The sequence below is a fragment of the Scatophagus argus genome, chromosome 24 (genome assembly GCF_020382885.2).
Source record: "Scatophagus argus isolate fScaArg1 chromosome 24, fScaArg1.pri, whole genome shotgun sequence".
NCBI lineage: Eukaryota > Metazoa > Chordata > Actinopteri > Scatophagidae > Scatophagus > Scatophagus argus.
Window position 1 is genome coordinate 4211488 of NC_058516.1, and position 6777 is coordinate 4218264.

Here is a 6777-nt window from a genome sequence, read left to right on the forward strand (position 1 = left end):
TCCAAAATGCTGGAGAGACGACGGCGAGACAGTCACAGAGGGAAATATGACTGACAAAAGTGCATGTGTTTGTACATATATGTGATTGTGTATGAATATGACATATCAAGCCAACAAATATAAATTTTGTATTTAAACAGCCTGTAGTGTACTTACAGTTTTCAAGTCAGCTAGGAACCCCTTATTTTATATTACTTATATTTTTAAAATTCCACAAACTGCAGCTTGTACTTTAATGGTGTAGAGAGTGAAAATGATGTTTTTAGATTTATTCTCTAACGAGTGCAGATGAAGTCTGTCATCTCCAGTTCTGGACAAATCCTGTCAGAAAGCTGCTGGTTTCAGCCTTCCAAAACAGGAATTAGCCTACATACAAGTCTCATGTTCAGCAGTCCAAAGTGTAATGTAATGTTCAATATGAAGCTGCCACCAGTTAGCTTAGTTTGGCATAAACACGGCGAGCAGGTGGAAACAGCGAGCTTGGCTCTGTCGAACAGCACCTCTAAAGCTCATGACAGAACACAATTTATTGAGCACCAATTTTACTAAAATGGCAGACCATTCCTTTATGTGCAGCAACGAACCACAAACACATCTAACTGAAGCAAAATACTACTGCTGTTCATATTACTGTATCTGTACTTCAACAATTTACAAAACTGGATGGTTACATGATTTCTACATTAATTTCTGAACTGATTTTTGGTGATCAAATGTAACAAGTATTGTGTTTGCAACTGTATTCAAGAAACCCTAAATACAGTAGCTGGATGTATACTTTCAGATATTTATCATACGTTACACTGGACATGACCACATGTGCATTGGACACAAACTATAATGTCTGCCTGCGACTGACATGTTTTCCCATCGTCAAGAACCAACTTTGATGTTACAAAAGATAAATTGCAGATGTGACCTCTCATTTGAAGTTAGCATTTTCTTATGTCTGGAGGATTATTTTAGAAACAGTCTGAACCTTATTTTCATTATGTAGCATAGTTCTGTTAATAAATCCCAAACAGTGCTTGTTTGTACTTAAGTAATAAAAGCTGTAAATAAAAACAAGCTGTTTTTAAACTTAGTTTCAGTAAAGAGTCAATCTGTTTTTTTTTCCTTAGTGTCTCTTTTTTCATTCCCCTCAAAGACAAATGAAAGAAAATATGTAAGTCTGTTTTCTTTCCCACATATTTAATTAAGGGTGGGATTTCCTTGTCTGACCTCAGACCACGTCTCTCTCCCCTCCCAAATGAATACTGTTTCCAGACAAAGCAGGGCGTGTTACTGTCTAATCGTCGTCCAGAACATATATGTTACCAGGTGCAATTAGGAAGTCCCAAAGGAAAAGTGCATCATTTATTCAACTCAGACCTAACAATCTGAAAAAGCGCTTAACTAGCTGCTTTTTAATTTCGAAATATGTCCATCTGCAAACAGAACACACGCTGATAAAAAGCATGTGTGCGTTCTGGGTGGTCGATATTTACAAACCATCAACAAACGCCTCAGCCCACAAAGGGTTCTGGTGCCTGCGCTTCCGGGCGGTGCGCGGAGCGTCGCAGAGATCACGACACGGTCCCCTGCCGTGTTATTTTGTGCACAGCACTAAACATCTGGCATCTTTGCAACACAGCTAACCTCACTTTTAACTTGCTTCCTGTTACAGTATAAGGAGGGCTGTTCTGTGTGGCTTCCGATGGCTCAGTTTAAAAAAAAGGTAATAATAATACCTATGTTGAAAATTCAACATGAAGCAGTAAAGGCTGTTTTTGTTGTTTACCTATCACAGCAGCAGCGGGCAGGTCCCACCTCCCTTTTATTTACTGCAGTGGAAATCAGACCAATGGATGCATTGCAGGCTTCCTGTTTCTAAGAATACATTGCCATTGAACTCTTGATCTGTCAGCTCTTGTGTGTTGGTAGCAAACACTTCCTCCGTCTCACTTGTTTACTGCCTTAACTTCCGAATGCTTCCACTGAAACTTAAAGCGTTTAGCCGATGTTTTGTGCCCAGACGGGCTTCCCGCTAGCCACTCGGTAGCAGTTCTGTTAAATTTCCACAGGACGTGACTGAATAGAAACATAATGTGGCACATGGTGACAATCCTGCACATGTGGCTGCAGAAATTAAATCATAGTAATAATTAGTTTAATGTGCAGGGCCAAGGGACTAATGTGCGTTTCGTCAATAATCAGTAGACATGCTGCTTCTGGCTTTGTCATTCATTCACGCTGAAATTTCTTTTCAGACATGTTCACGTCATGCCACAGAACAGGAGCCCAGACGAAAGGTCTCTTCATTTGGCGTTCTGAGTGTAGGAGACTTTCTAATGGATTTTTCCTTCCCTGTAGAAGGAAGGAAAAAGGGATGAACGGAGTACATCCTCAGAAAAGCCCCTTGATTCAGATATGATGCACTTTACCTTCCCAGCAACAGCAGTGGTGGAATGTCAGGAATGCAAAGATCAAAAAATGCAAAATCTGCTTATTTGACTTTTTCACAGAACTTAGAACAATATGCCAGAGTCATTTCCAGTAACTCCATTACAAACCTCCGCAATCAGCAGAGATTTCTTGTTAAACAGTCAGTCACTACACAGTTGTGCACACACTACGGTACACACATCTGGCTCAACACGTGATCTGGCCACTTGTGCGTAGGGATGTCTCACTCTTGAGAACAATGGAATGAGTTCTTGGCTGTGCTCGAGGGTGTGGAGGGCGTACGGTACAGGGGTTGGGGTGAGCAATGTGGCCCGCCTGTATAGATGTGATGTGACCCGAGCCTGGGTGGGACCGCAGGAAGTCTGCCGCTCGCTGCGCGGCCTTTTCAGACCGCAGCAGGACCATGAATTATCTGAGCAGCTCATCACTGAGTGATGTCAACACTTGGTTGTCTGGTGCTCTCACTCCTTTGGTGTTTCTGGAGAGGCGTCATGGTCAAATGTGTGAATAAGTCATGTGGAGAGTTCGTTTCCTGATCGCCGGCCAGGAGCGGAGCACCTTGTGTTGTCCTTTGCTGCTGTGGGTCTCCATAAATCTCATCATCTCTCACACCCCCTAAAACAACAAACCTGCCTGATTTCAATCACATCAGAGATTTAAAACGTGTTTTACTTTTATAATGTCATGGCTGTGATTCAAATGCGACACTGGAGTTGAAGTTTTGGAAACCTTTAATGCAATTTTTAATTTCAGTAGAGCACAAATGCTTCTTAACTGCTCTGATTTTGATAAAACCTGAAGGAAATCTGGTTTTCACAGCTCAGTCTTATCTCCGTTTGTTTGTTGATTGGCCATTGCACTCACCCCAGTAATTGCTGACATCTGGGAACGTTGCGACATCACAATAAAGACACAAGAAGAAACGCTGGCTAACCTGAGCCTTTGACTGCAACTTTTAAAACTGTCTGACTGCTTGTGCTTTGCATCCTGTTTCGCATCATGTTTTTACCGTAAGAACGATTTTTCCAAGGGTTTTAGCAGCAGGTAATGCAGACAGGAATAACAACACTAAGAGGCTGCAGGGCAGAAAGCCGCACTAGTGAGGCTGTGTTTTGCAGAATCATCCAGAAACTTTACGTCTGGTGTTCACATTGTGACACATTCTCAGAGCTCAGTAATTGACTTGTTGAGTACCATATTTTTTTTATGTACTCTAGTGATAACAAAAAGGCCAAATCAATGAAAATAAGATTCAAGCTCAGACCAAGACCCACTGAACAAGTGGATGATATACTGTACAGTTAGTTCCTGGACCAAAAGGTCTGGACTGAACTAAGGGTATGAAAGTGACCTTACTGACTGATGAGATCAGCTACAGGGAACAATGATGGATTTAGTTTGCTTTGTAAGCGATTTTGTTCTGATCTGAGACATCCCACCCTTCAAACGTCAGACATTTGAAATCAAACTCTTCAAAACATCTCAAACAATAAGGTTATTGGAGTTTGAAAGAGCCCAGTTCCTACTACACAGGGCGGTGGGCCAGTATCCACTCGTGTGAGGTGCGCCGCCGCTCTCGTCTTCAGCGTCGTCCTGCCAACAGGAACTCCCGCGCTCCTCTCCTAGTTTCCTGTCATTGTTCTCTCCACTGCCACCAGGCACATGCTCCTCCCAGGATCTGGGAAAAGGTGGGATGTTAAAGTGCCCCATTTCCCTTTCGATCAGCTTCGACCTCAGCCGGTGGAGGAGGGGTGTGTGTGAGCGTGTGTGTGTGAGCATGTGTGTGTGTGTGCGCGTACGTGAGGAGAGAGGCAGCACCCATAGGAAGAAGCAGCTTGCAAGTGCAACTGAGTTTTGTGTGTGTGTGAATTTTCACCTCATTTTACTTTTTGATGTTATGCTAAAAAATAAGGTGGCGGAAAAGTTGGAAAAAATATCCAGTTTACATTTATTATGTCCACGCAGCCTCAAAATTTATTACATGGTTTCTACATTATTTTTCTCAGAAGTTCCAGATTTTTAAGAAGCACTGGGTTGTCACTTAAGTTGAAGTTATTTTGACCGTAAATAACTCATTTCATCTCATCCAGTGTTTTGTTTTGATTTGTCCCTAATCCTGCAGACTGCCCAAACTTCTGTTTGAGTGACACTCGGCAATCAGCAAACTTTCTTTCAATCAACAATCTTTCTCCATAGTCGCTCAGTCCACCTTTAATAGTCCAGTATCTTTTATTAGAGGATGTAAGAAACATATTCCCACCACTTTCTCTTCATTGTGTTTTTTTTTTTTTTTCAGACGCGTTTTCATGCCACTGAGAATAATTTACGCCAGTGGTGTGATCCTTTCTCATGATCCTTTCCCTGTGTTCTTTAAGTGTTCTGGAGGGGCGTCAGTGAGGTGGGGTTGGAGGGTGCACAGGAAGGAAAAGGAGTAGCTGGGAAATCTCATCGAGGCTCCTCAGTGAACGAGAGACACCCCAGTCAGGATCTGGGCGTCTCAGGGTCGCAGACTCCAGCGGCCCATGTTTCTGGGTGAAGCAGGCATGATCACATTAACGTGGAACCCGTTCTGTTTTTCTCAGAATTTGACACAATCAGGCGTACAGAGAGGGACTTGAAAGAGTACATGCAAGAAGACATGCATCCAAACAGGAGGAGATGAAAAGAAAAGAAAGAGGAGGAAGGCAGTTCAGCCTTTGGGCTCATATATATCCCCAGGAAGTGAGAAATAACTTCTTCCTGACGTAGATGAGCATGAGGCTAATTAAAACTGAGCGGACTGTTTCTGTGGGTCAGACAGCTTCTGTGAAGCAGCAGCCCCGCATGTTTTCCTGGAATGATAAAAATATCAGTATTATTTCAGCCATGTTACCAGCAATGCTCAAGAGATGGCAGTGCCAGTCTGTCAGTCCACCACTTAAATCCAAGCTGTGGGATTGATTCCCTGAGATGAGGTTCAGGCGTTCGTGATTTCCAGTGGATGAATCTAACTGGCTTTTTCTCTAGCGCCTGCAGCAGGATGACTAATTATTTATGGCCAAATATCTGCAAACTTTGTCTTTCAGCAAATAAGAAAACCTAACATCATAAACTAACTGGGGGGCAGCCGTGGCCTAGAGGTTGGAGAAGCGGCTTGTGATTGGAGAGTCACCGGTTCAATTCCCCCACCGGACGGGCAGGAAAAATTTGGGTGTGGTGGAGTGATTAATGTGAAAAATGCTCCCCCCCTTCATTAGCCGGCTGATGTGCCCTTGAGCAAGGCACTTAACCCCCCAATATGCTCCCCGGGCGCTTGATGCTGCCCACTGCTCCTGTGTGTGTTTCACTGCATGTAATTTGCCGGGTGTTGCATGTGTGTGTTCAACTAAGGATGGGATAAATGCAGCAGTCAAATTCAGTATGTGTGTATGTAAAAATATATATATACTGTCAATAAAAGTTGATTATTCTTCTTCTTCATTCTTCTTCTAAAATGGTGAACACAGTAACCACTATAGCATTAGCATGTTAGCATTGTGAGGATGGCTCTTTGTACACCTCTGGGACTCTGCCTCTTCTTCATTTGTATCATGACTTCATCACCTGTGAAGCAGGAACAATGAAAATACCATAAATGGGCCTGACCTGCAGGAAAGGTTTAAGGGAGTTCTGGGGTTTGTAGGCCTTGAATTTCAAAGCCTTCATTGAGCAACATCAAAAAACATCTGCCCATCAGATTTAGCGGCAGGCTGCGACGTCACCAACTGCGGGAAAACTGGACAGTGATTTTCTCTCATTTTAATTTATGAGTTGCTGCTGACACTATTGTCTCCAACTCAGCTGCTTGCATATGTTTGCATATTGCAAAAGTTTAATCGAAAAGTGCAGCAGTGTTTTGTAAAACTGCCCTGTGGAGCTCACAGAAAAGTACAGTTGAGATGCCTTCATCACCACTTTTACCCCAAATTTTCCATGCTCGAAATGAAAATAGCAGCCCCGGCTAAAAATGACCGCCTCGACAGATGTGGAGCGAGCCCGGGCTGCAGGAAACGGCGAGAGTGTCACGTCTTTCAGCGAGAGCACAGAGGAGAGGTCGACCCAGGAACATGTGCTGCATGAACTTTGGCTCTTTTTCTTCCTGTAAGGACGCCTTCTCTCTCCCTCTCTCTGGCTCCCTTTTCATCTCACACACTCACACACCCGCATGCGTGCAGACACACACTGAAACGGTGTGCAGTCAAGGCGCCTTTGTCCCACTTTTGTAAATCAGTAAGACAGAATTTTGTTGTATTTCAAAGAATAAGCACTAATGCAGGGTGGCTACAGCTTAAATTTTAATTTCTTTGCCATTTT